At 37.2% G+C, this 18,350-nt stretch overlaps 1 protein-coding gene across 1 annotated transcript in view; it reads left to right on the forward strand.

The window, feature by feature from the left end:
- The first annotated feature begins 229 nt into the window (after positions 1–229).
- TBC1D5 (TBC1 domain family member 5) overlaps positions 230–18,350 on the forward strand; it is a 587,873-nt gene continuing 569,752 nt past the window's right edge. Inside the window, exon 1 of the mRNA XM_052000341.1 lies at positions 230–300. The gene's annotated coding sequence lies outside the window, so the exon portion shown is untranslated. The remainder of the gene's footprint in view (positions 301–18,350) is intronic.

Consider the following 18,350-nt stretch of genomic DNA (forward strand, 5'->3'; position numbering starts at 1 on the left):
CGCGCAATCTTCTGTGCCTTCCCGGGAGAATGCTGAAGAGTGATAGGCGGGGCATGTGAGCTCTCGGGGGCGGGGCTGGGGCCGGGGGCGGGAGGAGGTGGAGGCGAGAGCGTGGTCACGTGGTCACCGCCGCCACTTTCCTCCCCCCAACTCCCTCCTCCCTGTTCTCTTTCAGGTCGGGCCAGGCCGGGCGGGTTCCTCTGGTGCCCAAGAGAGAGGAGGGGAGGAGGAGGAGGAGGAGGAGGAGGAGAGGAGGAGGAGGAGGATTATTAGCGGGGAGCGTGAGCGTCCGCTGCCCAGGTAAAGCCATGGACCGGGGCGCTGCAGGGGCCCCGCCGTCCCCTCTCTGCTCACAGGCGGCGCGCCTCAGCCCCAGAACACTGTGAAAGTGGCCCCGCAGCCCGGCGTGGGCGTGCGTGCGTGGGTGACACGCTCCGCCGGACGCCCGAGGCCTGTGCCCGAGCTCGAGCGGGGGTCGCGGTGGGCCCCGAGGGGCTGCTGGCGGGGGGAGGGGTGGGGCGCGAGGGCCCGAGACGCGCGTGAGCGTGTACGGGTGACCCACTTAGGACGGGGGGGAGGGAGCGTTGCCTGGAGGAAGTCCCGAGTTCCTGGCTGTCAGGTGCTCGGAGCTCGGCGGCGCGTGCGAGGCCTGCCCCGAGGTCCCGTGCCCGGGGCGGGAGGGGGAGGGGAGCCACCTACCTTGGATAGGTAGGGACGGGAACCCGGAAACTCCCCCTTACCGGGATAGAGGACCTCCCATTTTTTCTGTGTGAATTACTCACGTGTGTTGGGGCCCTCTGTTTAAAGTTCAGCCAAGTTTCATCTTTAGGGTTTACTGGAGAAACAATTCCTAGGAAAGCATTTCTTTCTCTCGGCTCATAAGCTTTTATCGGGACTTCCCATGCGGAATTGAGGCAATGTTGAGCAATGGAGAAAACACAATAGTTTTGAAGTCAGTGAACCATGAGGTATTCAGCTTTTGACATTTCCCCTGGTCCACTTGGGCCACTCAGTTTCCACTCCTGTAAAATAAAGGATTTTGCTAGATGTACTAAGTTATAGTCAAGTCTAACTTAATAGAATCTTCAAATGTAAAACAGTTAATAATATCAATACTATCCCTTACCTCCTCGTAAACTTGAGATACTATATGTAAAGCACTCAAATGAGACAATGTATCATTCAAGAAATAAGCACCTACTAAATGCCAGCCCATTCTATGTATAGAACTCTGGATTCAAAAGTTGCACCAGACACTTTCATCCTGTTTCCTCATCTATAAAATTAGGAATAATGAGTACATCACATGATGGTTGTGAGAATCAAATTAGATAAAATGTATAAATAATGAAGTGTTTTTGCCCTTAGATGATACATAAAGCATTTATGTAAGAGTAGGAATGTTGAATGAATTTAAAAGATCACATCTAGCTTAAAATCTGTGGTTCTATGAATTTATAAATGGTGCTGCTCTGCAGAAGGATTTGTACCAAAATAATTTAATGCTTTTTCACATTAAACTTGAAACTAAGTGCCAATCAAAATGAACACCTTCCATTTTAATTAAAGAGTGTTGCTCTCCTAGCTTTATTTGTTGCTATCCCTATTTACAAAGTAAGCTCATTGAGGGCAGGCTCTTTTTTTTTTTCTATTATTTGTATCCCCATAATAACATAATAAGGACTTCTTTCCTTTCTTCCCTTCTTCCTTCCTTCCTTCCTTTCACTTTTCTTTATTTTCTTTCCCCTCAATTACTTTCCAGAGTTGTATTAAATCAGATAAGATGAACTGAACTTTGCAAGTATAGCATTGTATAAATGCTAATTGTTTTTATTATTATTAAAATTAGAAGGTTAGAAATAATTGTAATATTGAAATATTATTCTCTGAATATTTTAATTGTTCTTAAAGCTAACAGATATCACTACATGTCAGGCATTTTGCGATTATTATCTTATTTGATCCTTGTGGAAAATCCTGAACAGTAGGTACTATTATCCCCATTTTACTTATGGGAAACTGAGGCTACAGAGGTTAAGTGAGTTGCCCACGATCACACAGCTAGTACATGTCTGTAGCTGGATTTGCACTCTGGTATTCCAGTCTATCAGCCCACCATTCTGTACTCAGGACACCATTATACAGTATAAAAAGGCAGGAGTAGGATGTGCTGTGCTCTTTTGAAGGGAGCGGGCCACTGACAATCCCAGATATCTTGAACGATTCTGAATATTTATATTTTATCTCCTTTGATAACTATTTTTTTGCTACTTTAATAATTCTATAACTAAATTCAAACATGAAATACAAAGATGAGGGACTTAGGTTAAGGTTTACAGTAATACTTGGAAACATCTTTGAGCAAAGTTTGGATGAGTTCATTCTAATGGTGTGACTGAGACATTGAAGAGGGAATTGAAGAGGGGACTTATAAATGCCTGGTTCTGGGTGCCTGGGCAGGAGCTCCATTGCCTGGAATATGAGCCCAATTACCTGGTCAGATCTATTCTTTTCCCTTCTCTTACTATGTGGAAAATGGATTGGGAGAGAGGAAAGGTTTTACCTAGAGTGAATTGAAAAGGCTACACTAAAAAAGAGAAAGGAAGGAAGTGCTTAAAATAAGGAGAAAATTCATGTCCTGGAAAATCCATGCTGTTTCTTAATCTAGTGATGGAATATTAAAGGTGTGCTGTTGGATTGTATCTGCATTTATAGAAGCCTTATGATATAAAAAATTGTTTTAAAAAATGAAGCCATAAGTAAGATATACGTTTGTTCTAATTGGAAGTACCACTTTCAGAAATTAATTATGAGCATAATTTTTCACATTTTTTTTCTTAGCTATTTTAGGGACAGAATTGACAAACATTTTCATACAGATGAAGAATTTATTTGTTCTTTTTGTGTTAGAGATAAATTTTATTTGCTTTTTTTGCTTCTCCATATCTTGCCATTGCTATATTGATAGTTTTTTCCTTTAAAATATTTTAGTGAAAATTGCAAGCATTATCTTTGAGTTACATTGTTCTTATAGTTTTCATAGAAGAGATGAAATGATATTTTTGAAAATTGAACTCTAGTATGGGTCAAAATTATCAGTCTTAGGATGGATTGAATCTTCATTTCATATGGTAATTAAGCAAAACTGGGAAAATGGAAAGAGGAAGATTAACTATTTTAAATTTTAGAATTTGTCATCTCCCCCCTCCCCCATTTTCTTCCCAAATAAAAATAAAGAAATCAAAACTATACTTGCCATTTTGCACTTAGTATTTGTTTGAAGAGTTGAGTGAAATTTGCAGAACTTTCTTGTAAGCCAGATTTTTAAAATTTTTATTCGGCAGTGACAGAGGTAAAGGCCTTTTATTTCTTTCAGCAATTACTGCTATTCCTTTTTTCCCCTCAATAGTATTTTATTTTTCCAACTACATATAAAAATAGTTTTCAGCATTTATTTTTGTAAGATTTTGCATTCCAATTTTTTTTTCCTTCTTTCCCCTACCTCCCCCATCCCCAAGACAGCAAACAATTTGATAGAAGTTATAGATGTACAATTCTTTTAAGCAAATTTCTATATAATGTTGTATAAGAAAAATTAGAACAAAAGGGGGAAAAATCACAAGAAAGAAAAAGCAAGCAAAAAAGGTGAATATACTATGCTTCAATCCACATTCAGGCTGCATGGTTTTCTTTCTGGATGCAGATGATATTTTCCATCCTGAGTCTATTGGGACTGTCTTGGCTCACTGAGTTGCTGAGAAAAGCTAAGTCTATCATAGTTAATCATCACATAATCTTGTTACTCTATACAGTGTTTCTGCTCACTTCACTTAGCATCAGTTCAGGTAAGTCTTCTAGGTTTTTCTGAAATCAGCCTGCTCATTATTTCTTATAGAACAATAATATTCCTATTACATTCATATATTATAATTTATTTAGCCATTTCTTAATTGATGGGCATCTACTCAATTTCCTATTCCTTGTCACTACATACAGAATTGCTAAGGATTATAAAAGGGACAAGTGAGGAAATGAAGTAGTTCAGGCATGAAGGGCAGAGTGAGGGAGGTGTAAGATGGAATGCCAAGCTCAGGAAACAGCAAGCAGGCTAGCATGGCTGCAACGCAGAATGCATGAAGGGAACTAACATGAAATAAATCCTAGGACACTAAGATGAAACCAGACCATTTTTGCACATATGGATTCTTTTCCCTCTTCCTTGATATCTTTGAGATACAGATCCACAGTTTTATAGCCTTTTGAGCATAGTTCCAAACCACTGTCCATAATGAAAAGAATTATTGCTATTCCTTTAGGGACACTTCCCTAAGATTTACAGTTAAATGAAATTCATCATTAAAAAATGTCTTATCACACACCATTTTGAGGCCCCTGATCTCACTTCCATTTATTATTCCTATTCTGTACACACACACATACACACACACACACACACTTTGTTTTCCTGATTGTATTATTTTCATGAGGTTTTTCATTGTTTCTAATCCTAATTGTATTTTTAGTATTCTTTTACGTGAATGTCCTTTATTTTCTAAAAATTTTTTACTCAGTTTTGGGGGAATACCAAATCATTGTTGACTGTCAAATTCAGGGAAAAAACCTACTGAAATATTATTCATTTTTTTCTTCATTATTGTAACTTCTTTAACTTTTTGGAGACACTTAGACAATAGTAATAATTAGTAATACATGCCTTAAGGGCAGAACTCACATCAAAATTTTGCATTTCCCTCAGTATCTCAGGACAGTGCTGAATTTGCTAAATTGATCAGTATTGATGGAATGGTGGATAGTAGGATAGTACAGTAAAATGTATTCTGAAAGGTTCTTTCAGGTGTCAAACATTTTGGGAGGCGTTCAGAAAACCTAAAAACATTCAACCAGAATTTTCTTCAGTCCAAGGTTTCTCTAGGGCTCATTAAAGGTTCTCAAAAATCTTCCAGGCCAAGTTTTTTTTTTTTCCCTTTTTTCAGTTTAGCTCCACATCTCTCAAGATGTGTCTACTATCAATATGACATTATGGTAGGAATTTAAGTATATAAATAACAAAACAAATACTTTGCTTTCATATCACCTTTTCATGTCCTATAAGCAACTCAAATTCACTATGTCCAAAGTATATTCATTATCTTTAAACTTGCAGTTTTTCTAAACTTCCTTATTTCTCCTGAGGCCACTATGTTCTTCTAATCACTCAAATGTACAACCTCATTATTCTCAACTCTTCCATCTTTTCTCCTTTTCCTATGTCTGTTCAGTTGCTCAATCTTGTCACTTCTTGTCCTTTCTGTAATACATCCTTCATACATCTGCCAAAGTAACTTCTACAGAACTGACTGCTCACCAATATTCAATGTTCTCTTTTCCATCTAGGATAAAATTTGACTTTTTTATCCTGTCATTTAAAGACCTTCATGGTCTGGCTTCATCTTACTCTCCTAGACTTATTTCATGTTAGTTCCCTTCATGCATTCTGTGTTCCAGCCAAGCTAGCCTGCCTGCTGTTTCCTGAACTTGGCATTCTATCTTATACCTCCCTCACTCTGTTCTTCTTGCCGGGACTGCCCCCCACCCGCCCCTCACTTTTCCCTTTTATAATCCTTAGCTTCCTTTCAAGGCTCAGCTTAGGTGCCAGATGATCCCAGATAAAGCCTTTCCTGTTGTCTATTTTTGTTTGGATGATATTTGAAAAAAGCAAAGTACTTTCTGAGTAGATAGTGTTCACTGTCATGTGTTTTGTAATGGATGACTACATTTTCACAATGAGATCTGGCATTCAAATGTTTGGCATTGTTAATTAAAAGCAAAGTGAAACAAAGATTAAAGTAAAGTAGATCATGAAGTTGTAAAACAATTAACCAATTTCTGAACATAGCCTTTTCCCATAATTGTTTTATAGTCCTAATAAAAATTAAAAGTATTTAAGGAAAGACTGAATGTATGGTGGTATATTCTTTTTGTGCTCTTTACTGTCTGTGTGGCCTTTAGCACAAGGTGGTGGTGAAGATAGGAGAGTCCTTCATTGTTAAATGAGAAGATGCCAGAGAAGATGGCTAGATGAACTCTAAAGATCTAACTACTTCCCTGAGGAAGTTTGTTGGGGCTTCAATGAGGGAGGTTCTTATCTTGGAATGCATTGTCTGGTTGGTCCTTTATAACTCTTGAGATTGTTTACTTTTGTCACTATCCAGGTTTGAAGACATTACTTAGCCATAATAATATGGTTAGTTACTCAGAAATTATACTTTTTGAACTTTTTATGTGTCACAACTCTTGAGTTCATCATCCCTCTGTCAGTAGGTAGTGTCTTTCATCATGAGCTTTCTGGAATCATGGTTGGTCATTGCACTGATCAGAGTTTTTAATTCTTTCAAAGTTGCATGATTTTTACAAACCTGTGAATAATTTTGTTGAGGCAGTATAGGTATTTTCACAGAAACATGTCAGAAAAAGGAGGTAAACTGGTAGTATTGTGAGGGCAAAGACTAATTGGTGGATGGCTTTGTGTTTTCTGCTGGTATCCACACAGTGTTAGAAGAAGAGTTCTACTTTGGTAGATTCTTCTTCAGAGAATTTATGGGAGTACATGGTCAAGACTTATTGAAGTTCAGAAAGGGATAGGTTGTGATCTTTCTGTTGGAGAATGTATTCCTATTGATTAATTCACAGATCCATCAAGTTATCCCAGTGTTACCTCATTTATATGTCTTATAGAATAGGAAATCGTTTAGAGGATTACATGTAATTATGGAAGAGACTTCATAAGAAAGTTCACTTACTCATATATATAGCTTGTAATTTCCTAACATTAAATAAATATGTTTTAAAGTTGCATATACTAAGGATTCGCATTATAATGTGAGAAGGTCATACATTTAGGAGAATTGGGAGCGAATTGTGATTTGTTCTTTGCAAAAGCATCTTCTAAAAAAAAAAGTATCTTCTGCTTAAATGGATCTGTTATTTCATCATCTGGGGAGTTCATTTTTTCAATGTAAGTTATGATCCATTCATGACTGCCTATCTTATATGACTCTCATCCAGGCCCTCCCATCAGTTTGCCTCAGAAAGTGCTGGAAGGCCTTTCTCACTTTCCCCTAAAATTGTTAGAGTATCAGTAGAATACCCTTTCTACTAGTCAATGTCCATTTACCATTCAAACCATTCCTACCAATGCCTTCACCATTCAAACAAGCAACCTGTCCTATGATTCCTTGATTATATTTTTTATTGTTATTGTTCTTCAAAGTTCCTTGTTATGTGTTGTAGGTTGCTCATAAGTACTTTGTGTCTGCCATTACTCTTTGTGTAATAATTCATTTTTACTTGTTTGGACTCGATTGATTCCCACATTTTGCTGCCATATGACATCTGTTATAATGATGATGGTGCAATGGATAAGAGGTCAGGCCTGGAGTCAGGGAGCCTCATCTTTTTGAGTTCAGATCTGGCCTCAGGTACTTACTAGCTGTGTAGCAAATTACTTAGCTGAGGCAAATCATTGTTTGCCTCAGCTGCCTCAGCTTCCTCATCCGTAAAATGACCTAGAGAAGGAAATGGCAAAGGATTCCAATATCTCTGCCGAGAAAATCCTAAATGGGATCACAAAGTGTCCGATGTGACTGAAATGACTGAGCAATAGCTACAAGAATGATGATATTAAAATGATAGGCTTTTGCTTTCATGGAAACTTGGCATCCTTAAAGAAGCTTTGCAATTTCTGAAGACTATCTACTTTGTTTTTCTTCTCATGTTCAATTCTGGTCTCAACTTGGCTGTTCCATTGGTACTCTCTATTCCACGTAGACCTTCATGTCTGATGGACAGATTCTATGTCTATCCAGATTCATTTTGTAATCTGCACGATATAGTTCAGACATTTGTGTTTTCTCTAGGAAACCTGGAAAGTATGCCAATGCCATGCCAGGAAATAGAATTGCTTCCATTTGAATTGTCTTAGATTCTGAAGATCACCTGGCAAGATAAAGTACCACACACTGATGTCCTTTCTCTATTTTTTTTAAAGCTTTTTATTTTCAAAACATCTGCATAGATAATTGTCATCATTCACCCTTGAAAAGCCTTGTATTCCAAGTTTTTTTCTCCCTCTCTTCTCCTTCCCACTTCTTCCCTAGATAGCAAGTAATATATGTTAAACATAGGTAATTCTTCTATACGTATTTGCACAATTATCATACTACACAAGAAAAATCAGATCAAAAATGAAAAAAAAATGAGAAAGAAAACAAAATGCAAACAAACATGAAATCCTTTCTCAAGCTAAATTGCTAAACATTCAAACTCTGCTGCAGAGAGGACATCTCTGATGAGCTGGCCTTGTTCGAATGTCAAATGTATGTTTGTCTAAAAGAGTATTTTACAGAAAACTCATACAAGACAGGAGCTCACGTGTTGGTCAGAAGAAGCAACAAGAACACCCTTAAGGCCTTTCTGAGGAATCGATTGTGTGACATGGGGACACACTGGCAAAGGATCATCCAGAGAGGGGTGTGCTTGCGTCAAAGAAGGTAGTGTGCTTTTTGAGTACAACAGAATTGCAATAGCTCAAAAGTAACATTAGACATGCAGTTTTAAAGACATTTTCACTCCAAATGTTCTTGTGGACTATTTGTGTCTGATCTGTGGTCGATATCTCTGAACTTAACTCCAGCATAGTAAAGCCATTTGGTCATCCTCTTCCAGAGTGAAGGACAACAAACCAACCAGTCAGCCAACTAATCTTTTTAAAATACATGCAAAAATAGCTTTTAACATTAACCCTTGAAAAATCTTGTGTTCCAAATTTTTCTCCCTCCCTTCATCCACCCCCTTCCTCTAGACAGCGGTAATCCAATATAGATTAACCATGTGCAATTCTTAATGTATTTCCACATTCCACAAGAAAAGTAAGATCAAAAGGAGGAAAAAACATGAGAAAGAAAAAGAAAATAAAGTAACTAATAACAACAACCAAAAAAGGTGAAAAGCTTATGCTTTTATTCACATTCAGTCTTCATAGTAAATGAATGTCTCTCTGGATGTGAATGGCTCTCTCCATCACAAGGAATTGTCTTGATTCACCTCATTGTTGAAAAGAGCCAAGTCCGTCACAATTGATCATCATATAATCTTGTTGCAATATACAGTGTTCTCTTGGTTCTGCTCATTTTGTTTAGCATCAATTCATCTTAGTCTCTCCAGGACTTTATGAAATCATCCTGCTCATCTTTTCTTATAGACTAATAATACTCCATAATATTCATATACCATAACTTAGCCATTCCTCAACTGATGGGCATCCACTCAGTTTCCAGTTTCTTGTCACTACAGAAAGGGCTGCTACAAACATTTTTGCATATGTGGATCTCTGTTCCTTCGTTATAATCTCTTTGGGATGCAGACTCAGTAGAGACACTTCTGGATCAAAGGGTATGCACAGTTTGATAGTCTCTTGGGCATAGTTCCAAATTGCTCTCCAGAATGTCAATTAGCTTTCTTGAGTGAAAGGTCAGACCAAGGATTTTTAAATTCAGATCTCTTTTAGGAGACTCTGCAATGTTCTAAGGCTTACTGTAATCAGCTCAAAGCAACCCCCGCCCCCGCAAAGGACTGACTATCTGGAGGATCTCATCATAAACAGGAAGAACTTCAAGTTCCACTTGAACTCTGGTGGTTTTCCTTTATCATAGCAATGATTGAACACATTTGGAGAACATCCATCTCCTTGTTTTATGCTTTGTGTGATGAGGTCTGACAATAGGGTAAATTGTATCTTTCAAAGAATCTTGAATGATATTAACGTATGAATGGAAGACCATTGAAAAGGATCCTATAAGGTGACATTTTGCTCTATGCTTTTCCATTAGTCAAGTAAGCCTGGTGTGATCTATTCTGGTTAACATATGCTCCATTTCTTGTCTCATTATGACCCAGAAGTGATCCTTGGTTATGAAAGACTGTATACACTAATGGAACATAAATTCAGACTTAGGCTCTACTGCATTGGAAAGGCTTTGCATATATCTTTGACATAAACATAAGACTTTTCCAAGGACACATCTGACTCATATAGAATATTATACATCACTGAAGGCTAACTCCTTGATGAATTTTTGAACATGGCAACCATCTGGGGGCAGCTAGGTAGTGCAATGGCTAGAGTACGGGATTTGGAATTAAGATCCTGGTCAAGTCACTTAACCCTATTTGTCTCAGGTCTTTATCTGTAACATGGGGACATATTGGAGAAGGAAATGGCAAACCACTTCAGTATCTTTACCAAGAAAACCCCATGGACAAAAGTGTGTGAGGTCAATATAGAGTTGGATGACTGAAGAAGACAAGATAAAACCATCTGATGATGATGACTATGAAGAAAAAAAGGAAGAATTTTTGTGGCTTTGGAGTAAGATTTTTCCCAAGATATGTCAACACAAATTCTTAAAACTAAGACAGGTCTTTGTTATATCTTATCAACACTTAATGCAGTTGTAAGTTGAAATGGAGTAGAAACTTGAAGGGATTCTGGATCAGTGAAAAAGGATGTTTTGGAGGATGAAAGTAACACTTGGGAAGCTTTTTAAACTAATAATTAATTTTATAAAAATATAGTTTTGTCATATACTACCCATTAGTAAATTATTATGCTTTTTTAAAGTATCCACAATGTTTTACTCTTAGTGAACTTAAAAGAACAAGGAACTTAAGTTCTGCTGAGGAGGATGAAATTTGTTCATAAATAATATTGTATATATAGAATAAATGTCACATTATTATGGGGGCATTGAACTTTTCAGCTGAAGGAATTCTTGAAGGAGCTTCACTTGAACTGAGCCTCAAGAGGAGATTGAGGGAAAGCATTCCAAGCTTGAGTGATCACTTAAGCAGAGACAGAGGCTAAAGATGGAATTTCATATGGTTAAGAGCACATGGAATAATTTTGTTAGGGCATGAAGGTTGGAACTTGGGGAGGGAGAGGGAATCAATCTGGAAGATAGGCTAAAGCCACATTGTGAAAGCTTTCAATGTTTATTGTCCTTTTATTAGAATGAAATGACATCAAAACAAATCAGTTTTGATGATTGTTTCCAAAGAGTTCTGAGGTTGTTTCAAGAGTCACCATTAATATTGTTGAGAGGGACTTGGAGATCATTGAGTTGTTTAATAAGTTTGAATAAGTTGCTTGTTATGTGGGACCATGACCATTTGCCCCATTGTCACACCATCTATAGCTATCCCTCATAATAAATAATTGATGTTTATTACAATCCTTAACCATCAAGAAAAAGCCAAAATGTATTCAGTTCTAAAGGTAGGGAAATGTGTCATATATTTTACTAAGAAGTTGTGGGCATTTTTATGACTGTTCCAAAGTTTGGTATTAGGAAATAAACTGCTCTAATTTATATTGAGTATGTCAATTGCTTTTTCATTATATATTTTTCTTTTTCATTTGTTGCCATTGACATTTGCATATTGTTGTATGTATTGACACTTATGAGAAGTGAAATAGGGCGTTGGATGATTGCTGAAAAAACCAGGGTTGCTCTTGAATTTGTTTCTAGTTAACCAAATTTTGGAAAACTTAATCATAGAAGGAAAATGTATGGAAGGCTACTTAGACCCTATTAAATGATTGCAATTTTACTTTGTGTTTTAAAATTGTAGTAACATAAAAATGATATAATGAAGATCTTTCAGAGGCTATTATCTATAGGACCTCTTCATATTTTATTTTTAGTGTGTTGGCTACAGGACTGTGTTCTATTTGTCGCTTTTCAATTTTCAGGTTACACAGACTGCTGAAAACAAATCAAGCATGGCTTGTCTTTCAGGAAGCACAGGGATCTTAAATCAAATACTTTGAAAAATGATTGGGGTAAAAATAGTGACACTTAACTGTATCTAAATACACACAAAAAAGCCTCCTATTAGAAATCTTAAATGTTTTAATCTTCTTGATTTACTTTAGACAGTCATGTGATGAGAAAATTGAGCTGCAGCAAATTTTTGTGCAGTTAGATCATGTGATATTGGTATTCATGTAGTGCTGCTTTTGATCCTGAAGGTAATCCTTCATAATCACAAACTTTAAAGAACATTAAGATTACATTTTCTTAGTTGATGTATTTTGCATTAGTAAAAATACATAGGATTAGAAAATACACCATATAAAACTCATGTAGACATCATTTTTGCTTGTAATATTTGATTTTGTGTTAAATATTTGGGGCTTTACTTGTTTATAGGCTATAGGCTAGACATTTTAAAAATAGCAGTTAGACTGTGTAAAATTATAGGTTAAATTGAATAATTTTATTTTATACCCTTTATTTCCTCCATTTTTTTTTGTTTTATAAATGTGTTGTTTTATATGATATGGGAGCCTATGTGAATAAAAAGGCAATACTCATAATAATAGAAATTATTCCCACAGTTTGTTTAGCAGGGTCTTTACTTATCTCTTTAATTCTGTAGTTTGCCAGAGGTTTTTTGAACTACTAGAGATTTTAGGTTCAATTTTATCTTCCTATTCTAATGACACTTGTTCCTGTTAAAGAGTCTTCTCTGTCAAATTAAAAACAAGGAACACAGAAACAGGTCTGGGTTTGCTTTTGGATGATAAATTGACTTTTTCTTCCTTCCTCTTCATTTTGTTGATACTGTTTGTGTATGATCATAGATTTGTTATGGTTCAGAAGAATATGAAATCAAAATCAAGTGATTCTGAACTTTAACTAATAGTGAAAATGATAGACCTAGTTTCTTCTTAGATTTCTGGATGGCCGGTGCAATAGATAATAAACTTGCTTTCATTTTAAATATTTTTCTTTCTCATTCCTTGCAAGTTTTAGTTCTCATTGAAATCAGCTTCCTTCTGATGAATTTGCCTTCACCATCATTAGTTGAATGGTTGGTCACATTCATCACCAGCCTTGGTAATACTTTCACTCCTATGCCTACTGCAGTCATTGGGGCAGGGGATTTGGGAGACTCCCTGCTCCCCTTCACCTTTGTCTCTCTCTCCATCACTCTAAATTCTCCTCCTGGAGATAGATTAATGTTCATTCAATCCATATTTCTTCTCCCACATCCCAAATAAAGATTCTCGTACCTGTTATCTATTGACCTCTAGGAATGCTTGACTTTTGCAGATTTTCTTTTCTCCCCAGCTCCTATCCTCTTAATCAGGGAACTTTATCTTATGGACTGACACTCCTTCAAACATCTCAACTTTATCGCTTCCCATGACTTACTTCCCCTCATATTTTTAATCTTGCCTTCATTTACAGTTCTTCTTTCACATAAAGTGAACCCTGAAATTCCCATATTTGGTCACAGTGTGTTGTCACTCCCCATCCTTACACCTCCTTGCTTAGCAGGAGACCTTGCCTCATTTCCCTGAATACATTGACATGAGTTGCATTCTCTTCTGTCTTCTCCATTTCATATGGCAGAGATGCCCTCTTTCACTTTCTCCTTTCGTGAAGACTCCATCTTCTCTGTACCCCCAAGTGGTCCTTTCGATCCCAGTGTCTCAGATAGATTGTGTCCTCCCCCCCCCCCCCCTTTGAATCTCTCCTTGCCTTTTCCTCAATCACCTTTCCCCTCTCTGTAGTCTTTGATACTACTGATTTCCTCCAGCTCTTTTGATATTCTCTTTTCCAGATTCTTGCTATACTCTTCTTTCCCACTTCTCTACTCCATTTTCATACCCTTTGTTGTATCTTCATCTATTTTAGGCGTCAGCAGACTGGCCTGAGGACTAAGAATTGTTGTCATTCTTAGCTCTGCCTGCAAAAGAAGGCCTGCAGACCAAACCATAAGAAATCAGGCAGCAGACAACATCTGACCTGTTGACCTTGCCTTGCTAATATCTGATTTAGATCATGTCTACTGACTGTTCACCAAAACTATTCTGTATACCCTTTTCTTCATTTTCCATATTATCTGGCTTATATCATTAGCTCCCACGGAGTCAGTAATCATTTCTGTGATTCCCATATCTATTCCTCCATTTCTAACCTCTTTTCTAACTTCAGGTCATAATGTTCTAGCTGTCTCTCAGACATCTTGAGCTGGATGTTTTATAGACATCTTAAAAGCATTGTATCTAAAACAGAACTCATCATCTTTTCCCTCCAAGCTCATCCCTTCTTTCTGACTTTTTGATGTCTAGGTTATTTCTTCATTCTCCTTTTACTTCTCTCTGTCCTCTTCTTGGAATTCTCAGTGGGCTTGGAGTCACCCTCTCACATTTGGGGATACTACCTTTATGTCAGTTTCTTTCTAAGGAGGGTCCACAGAAATGTATGGCATTCACTAGAAAAACATATCTCTGTGTACAATTGACTGTCAGTTTATTATTGGGAATTAAATCTTTTTGTCATTCAGGAAACAGGAGACAGATTTATGGGAGAACATGAGTTGTGTGATTCAGCAGTGCCATCCAATCAATAATCTAGTTAAACTTTAAATAAGGGAGATGTTGATCTGAGAAAGAGAGAGAGAAGAGAGAGAGAGAGAGAGAGAGAGTGTATTCTTAATTCTAGTATCTTCCAATGCTTTTTTGCTTCTTGTCTTTTTTTTTTTTTTTTTATTGTGAGTTCCTTGAAGGCAAGGGCTCATTATTTTTCCTTGTTACTTTTTGTTATCTCCAGAAGTTAGTACAGGATTTGGCACATAGTGAGAGCTTACTTAATAAGTGTTTAATGACTTAATGACTATTGCACTGGACCAAGTACACATAAAAGGAGTAATACTGAAGGTAACACAGTTTTTTTGTTGGTTTTTTTTCCCTTTTTTTCTATTAAAGTTTTTTATTTTCAAAACATATGAGTAATTTTCAACATTCAGCCTTGCAAAACTTTGTGTTCCAAAATTTTTTCCCTCCCCTAGATGGCAAGTAATCCAGTGTATGTTAAATATATGCAATTCTTCTATACACATTTCCACAATTATCATGCTGCACAAGAAAAATCAGATCAAAAGAGGAAAATGAGAAAGAAAACAAAATGCAAGCAAACCAACAACAAAAGTGAAAATACTATGTTGTGATCCACACTCAGTCCCCACAGTATTCTCTCTAGGTGCAGATAGTTCTCTCCATCACAAGTCTATTGGAACTGGCCTGAGTCATCTCATTGTTGAAAAGAGCCACATCCATCAGAATTGATCATCACATAATCTTGTTGCTGTGTACAATGATCTTGTAGTTCTCCTCATTTCACTAAGCATCAGTTCATGCAGTTTCTCTCCAGGCCTCTCTGAAATCATCTTGCTGAGTGTTTCTTATAGAGCAATAATATTCCAACATTCATATTCTGTAATTTATTCAGCCATTCTCCAACTGATGGGCATCCATTCAGTTTGGTAATACAATTTTGAAGGCAAGGGGATCAATTTTTAAAACATTTAAAAGAAAAGAAGATAATAAATAGTTTGTTAAAATACTATTATGATTAAAAAATAACAAGTAATTAAGAGGGCACGAATAACTATCGTGGCATCACATATTAGAATGTCATCAACTTCCTCCTTTTGCAAATGAAGAAAATGAGGCACAAGTAGAGGTTAAGATAGGTAACCAAGGTCAAAAAGCTGATATGTGTCTGAGGCAGAATTTGAACTCCGGTTTCCCGCTAACCATTTAGCTATATCTATTTTTTCATTGTTCTAACATTCTTTTAAAGAGTCATCTTCCCATACATCAGGAGTGCCTTTTATGAAGGATTTTCTTGAAAGGCATTTTCATAACATATAATTGTCTAAATGTTATCATAGGAAATTATTGTATAATATAGATTGGGCCCACTTTAAATTCATGTTAAATAATATTAAATCTGTTATCTAATTTCACCACTTTTTAAAAATAATTTTATTCTTCCAAAATTGACTCCATCAAAACTTTTTTCTCCCCAATTCTGTAATGTTATCTCCTTATAAGAAGATCTTAGCAGATGACTGCTTCTTAAACTTTAATGGGGAAATTAGGACTACTTATGTGCTCCTTCATTTCCCTTATTCTGTATTTTAAAATCTCCCTACATCTTTACTGATCCTCTTATTCTTTGTTCTAGTCTATGAGGAAGATACAGCCATTTTCTTTGCCACATCTTGTGGCCTCAAGTCCATTCCTTCTAGTCTCTTCTGAAAACTTGTCCTGTGATCTCTTTTTCATCTTTTATCTTTTCCTCACAGCCTCTTCAGTTTTTCCCTGTTGACTCCTCCCACCATCCTTAGAAACATAGTGGATTTCCTTATTAGAAACTCTGCATGTGATAATATCTTTTCCCTCAAGCAGTCTTCCTCTTTTCTCTACTTGGCTGTTTCCTCCAGTGGCTTGTGAACAGGTGGGTGGATGTGAACAGTTTGTTCCAGTGGCCATGAAGGTGGCTGAAGCAGGTGCTAAGGAATGCTTAGAGCTTGGTTAGACATCGAAGACCCCAAAGTCTGTATCCTAAATCATCATGTCATCTTGATGTTGTCTTTCCACTGGACTTGGATGCCTGAAAGAAAGAGGCTGACAATTTTGAGTAACTCTGCCTCACATAAATCCAGTTTTTACTTAAAGAGAGACAGAGACAGAGACATAGGCCATGTCATTTTACCAGCCACTGGGTTCCTTTCTGGAACTGAATTGCCAGGTACTCAAATTCTACTGTAGAGAATGCATCCCTGATGGACTAGCCATATTGTTCGAATGCCTAAAAGATTGTTTTATGGGAAATTCATATAAGGCAAGTGCTCAAATGGAGGCCAGAAGAACAGCAATACAGAATCCTCTGAAGGTCTTTGTGAAGAACTTTGGAATCAATTATGTGACATAAAACATGCTGGCATAGGACTGCCCAGTGTGACATCCCTGCATCAAAGAAGGCACTGGAATCTATGAGCAAAGCAGAATTGCTGTGGCTCAAAAGAAAAGGGAGATGTACGCATTTAGAGAGCGCTCCCCTCCAAATCTTCATGTGAACTCTTCGTGCTTGCCCTGGGATAGAGCCTTCTGAGCTCTGGGTCCTTCCATCAGCCACAGTGAGACACACTGCATTTAAAGATGTCATTCTGGTTCTCTCTGAGAAGGATGGACAATGACCAACCAATGACCTTGGTTTTCTGCTTCCTGTAGTCCTGGTTCGCTCGACTTTGTTCTGCTTGTTTTCTGGGTACATCTGTTCCCAGCCAGGATATATTACTAATTGTTCCCTTATCTTGCCATTCTCTTCCTCTTTTATGCATATTTGTACAAGCTCTCCCTCATGCTTTGAATGTAACCATTCCTCATTTCTACTTCTCAAAACCTTTATCTCTCTTTAAGGCACAACTCAGGCACCATTTTAAAAATGAAATATTTCCTGATTTTTCCTCTTTGCTACTGTCTTCTTTCTCTTCTAATTGATTTATTTTGCTTATCTGCATACATGGTATATATCTCATATAGAGTCTAAGTTCCTTGGGAGCAGAAGACTTCATCTTTTTGTTTTTACATCACTAGTATTAACTGAATCAGACTGATCTCCATGGATGGCCAAAGCTGAGCAGAAGAGGTTAGAGACAAGAGAATCAGAAATTAAATAGAAGTTTAATTTCAAAGTGAGAGAAGTGGCTTGCAAGTAAGGCCAGGGTTGGGGCCTTGGGGGGCTGACCTGTTTTGGTTTGGCCAAGTATCAGTACTTATACTAATGGCTGTGCAGTAAGTAAGCTGTAGCCCTGACAGTGACTGGTAACAGCAACAGTGAGACACATTTGATTCATAGCAAGACTTCATGATCAGAACTTGGTTACTTTGAACTTGTTTAGTGTTTGTCTCAGCTCAGAGAATACCTGGTGCTGATCAAAGCAATATAGTAATTATGTGATGTTGCCAGAAGGTAAGATCATCCAGAGGGTCAGTGCAAAGGATTGTTGTTATGCCAAGTTTAGGACACAAGCTTGCTTGCTGGGCCTTAACTCTGGAAAACAAGGTGTCTCTTCATATCTTGTCATTAGCATCTAGCAGTGTATTGCACATTATGGTCACTTAACAAATGCTTGATAACTGAAAGGTGTAAAAATACATTATTCTATTGTGACTTTGTCAGTTTAAAAAAACATTTGACTCAGAGAAAAATGCAGCCTAAAGAACATGCAGAGTTCCTTGAAGCAGCCTATGTGATAACTTCAGTGATCCTCTATCAAGATTAAGTGAGGCATAAAATAGGGAAATACATATTTGCCAAAGGTAATTGCCTCTGTCATATAAGATGTCTTTTGTAGACTCTTTAAGTAGAAGGATTTCAAAATGAAGCCTTTCAGTTGTGTCTGCCAAGATACCATCTTGTTTGGATTAA

This window comes from Antechinus flavipes, chromosome 5 (assembly GCF_016432865.1).
Source record: "Antechinus flavipes isolate AdamAnt ecotype Samford, QLD, Australia chromosome 5, AdamAnt_v2, whole genome shotgun sequence".
NCBI lineage: Eukaryota > Metazoa > Chordata > Mammalia > Dasyuromorphia > Dasyuridae > Antechinus > Antechinus flavipes.